Raw genomic sequence first — 3,570 nt, forward strand, 5'->3', positions numbered from 1 at the left:
TAATAAAATCTAAGCATAATATTTTCTTCAAATTCATGAAAAAATTAATTAAAAAATACTATACTTTAATTTTATTAATTAAAAAATATTAATTAATTTTTTAAGAATATTATGCTAAGATTTTAACGAAAATATTATGCTTAGATTTTAAGAAAATATTATTTTTTTCTTAACGTATAACCCAAACCCGACCCAAACACGAACCCATTGTTTTAGTCAAAAATCGGCCGTTGACCGTTAGTTTTTAACGAAAATGTTGACGGAGGACCAAAATGATCAAAATTCCATATGTGCAGGACCAAAAAATCCAAAAGATAATGTTGACCGTTAGTTTTTAACAGAAATATTGACGGAGGACCAAAATGATCAAATGTCCATATGTGCAGGACCAAAAAATCCAAAAGATAATGTTTATGACCAAAATCGTAAAATGACTATATGTTCAGGACCAATTTTGACCTTTACTCAAAAATGTAATAGTATAGTCATTTCAAATAGTGTAATAATGCAGCCGCTACAAATAATTTACTCCTTCTCTCCCATTAAAAATGAAACGTGTTAAATTCTCTAAATTCTGTCCCACATCGACTTGTTGAAGATCTCATCTAATCTATATAAGTGTGGATAATCCTCCCCCTTATGAGGCCTTTTAAGGGGTGAGTGGCCCATTTCTAATATGGTATCAGAGCGGGCCCAAGTCGATGATGGTTTTCTCTCTATCTCTTATCTACCTCACGAGTGGAAGACCGATGTCCTTTCCGGCCCACATCGATGATGGTTTCTCTTGCATTGCCTACCCACGTGATGGAAGACCTACCTCACGAGTGGAAGACCGATGTCCTTTCCGGCCCACATCGATGATGGTTTCTCCTGCATTGCCTACCCACGTGATGGAAGACCGATGTCCTTTCCGGCCCACACGTGAGGGGGCGTGTTAAATTCTCTAAATTCTGTCCCACATCGACTTGGTGAAGATCCCATCTAATCTATATAAGTGTGGATAACCCTCCCCCTTATGAGGCCTTTTAAGGGGTGAGTGACCCATTTCTAATAAAACGTTTTCCTTTTTGGTCCGTCCTATTAAAAATAAAACGTTTCTAAAAATAGAAATAATACTTTTTCTATTTTTTCTTCTCTCTTACTTTACTCTCTTTTCATTAACTCACAAAACAACACTATATAAAATTCCGTGACAAAAAGTAAATGTTGCATATTTAATGGGACGGAGGGAGTAGAGTGCATATGTTCTACGCAGTTTTTAAGATGTAATACTCCATCCGTCCCCCACTACTCGCACTTTTCCTTTTGGGCACGGAGATTAAGGAATGAGTGATAGACAAAGTCAACAATTACGGCTGTAGGTATAAATTGTTACTAAAAATTGAAAGAGTGCAAATAACTTGGGACGCCCAGAAAGGAAATAAGTGCAAGGAGTGCGAGACGGAGGGAGAAATAGTTAGGTAGTTTAGTCTATAAATAGGTAGTTTTTCAAGAAGAGACACACCGATTTTGTATTGACAAAATCTATGCTCTCTCCCTCCTTCCTCTTTAATCAACCCCTGTTTTGAAGCCAAAGTTAAGTAATTTGTTTTCAATCTCTCTTTTTATAATCCCGCTTTTAAATTAATTCCTTATCATTTAAATTTAAAGATGTCTTTGTTAGACTTTTTCAAATGATGTTTTCATCTGTGCAACATATCATATATTTCTAATATACTTAATAACATTCTGAACCTGATTGCCAGATATATTTTTAAAGAACAAAGTGTTTGTTAATAGTTTTTCTTTTGGAAGAATAAAGCTGGTCGCAAGGAACACAATGCGTTGAACACTAAGGGTTCGTTTGGTTGTACTGATAGTATTGTGTTTGATAGTATTGTGATATCTGATTGTATTCCATTGTGTGTTGAGATTTATATCTCAGTTGATGTTTGATTGCACTGATAGCATCTACCTTGATAAGTTCCACGGTGTTTGTTTGGGAATGAAGAAACTACTGATACAAATATGATGGACAAATATGACCTCACAAAATAACATATTGTCAATGATGCTACTGAAGAGTTGGAGAAGCATTTACACATGGTGATGGTATATGTTTGACCACAACTCTTTTCTTTTGTAGATTTATCATTTGAAACTATCATTTTATCGCCTCAAACTATCATTCTATGATGCAAAAGTATCATTTTATCATCCAAAAAATCTAAAACTATCATTATTAAACAAAAGTATCATTTTATCATTTGAAACTATCATTTTATCCCCTCAAACTATCATTTTACGATGCAAAAGTATCATTTTATCATCCAAAAAATCTAAAACTATCATTATTAAACAAAAGTATCATTTTATCATTTGAAACTATCATTTTATCCCCTCAAACTATCATTTTACGATGCAAAAGTATTATTTTATCAATTAAAAATTAGTCGAATAATCTTACAAAAATGAATGATTATCTTACAAAATTGAATCTGCAAATCAATTAAAAACGATGGTCGACCTTTCTCTCAGCAGCTTCGTGCTTAAAAATGGTGGAGTGAAGGGCTATAATGGTGACTTGGCCGAATTTCACCAACCGGGCTTTGCGAGATTGAGTATTATCGGAGGGGAGGTCCTGGGCAGGATTTTACGGTGGTTTGCAGTTAGCTATCATAAATGCATTCGGATCTTGATTTGTTTACCGGGTCGACGAGATAGTATATCAGTACAACCAAACACCTGATATACCTCCGATAGGCGGCCCTATCAAGGCCTATCAGTACAACCAAACGAGGCCTAAAAGGCTTACCAACCGACTTAGAAGTTTGCCAACCGACTTACAAGCTTTATAAGTAAAAAAGTACAACAATTACAAAAACAATTTGGTCGTTACCCATATATGGCAATCAGGGTAAAAAATTTATTAAAATTTAGAACTGAGAATAGAAATACCCCAAATGTTATCCAGAGTAATGAATTACATATGCCCATTGATTACTCAAATTGGACCATCCCTAATGTGCAAATTGAAAAAAAATTATAGTATAGGTCTTACAGATTAAGACTACTTTCTTCATCAAAACTCATGAAAAAACTAGGAGTATTCAACAAGAATATAAAAGTATTCTTCTTCTTATATAGATGACGTTTTAATTTTCACCCAAGATTTAGACCAGCACATAAACCATTTGAATATATTCTTAAACTCAGTATAAAAGAATGGTTTAGTTCTTTCCACTCCAAAAATGAAGTTGTTCCAACCCAGTATCCGATTTTTAGGATATGAGATTAGTAAAGGTACTTTCATACTTATTAGCAGATCCATATCTTTCACGGACAAGTTCCCTGGTGAAATTAAAGATAAATTACAAAGAATTTTAGGATGTTTAAACTGTATTTCTGATTTCTTTCCAGATCTAAGGAAGACTTGTACAATTTTATATCAAAGACTAAGAAGAACCTTGCTAATTGTTTTGAAGAACATACCAAAGTGGTAAGAACTACAAAACAACAGATAAAGACTCTTCCATGTTTAGGGATCCCTAATCCTAAAGCCTTTATGATTGTAGAAGTGAATGCCTCAAA

At 33.9% G+C, this 3,570-nt stretch overlaps 1 long non-coding RNA gene across 1 annotated transcript; it reads left to right on the forward strand.

The window, feature by feature from the left end:
• The first annotated feature begins 1,521 nt into the window (after positions 1 to 1,521).
• On the forward strand, positions 1,522 to 2,988 carry LOC121747069. The gene is made up of 2 exons (XR_006039119.1): positions 1,522 to 2,091; positions 2,518 to 2,988. It is a non-coding gene; the product is annotated as an uncharacterized LOC121747069 (long non-coding RNA).
• Positions 2,989 to 3,570: the final 582 nt, after the last annotated feature.

This window comes from Salvia splendens, chromosome 9, assembly GCF_004379255.2.
Source record: "Salvia splendens isolate huo1 chromosome 9, SspV2, whole genome shotgun sequence".
In the NCBI taxonomy this organism is placed as follows: Eukaryota; Viridiplantae; Streptophyta; class Magnoliopsida; order Lamiales; family Lamiaceae; genus Salvia; species Salvia splendens.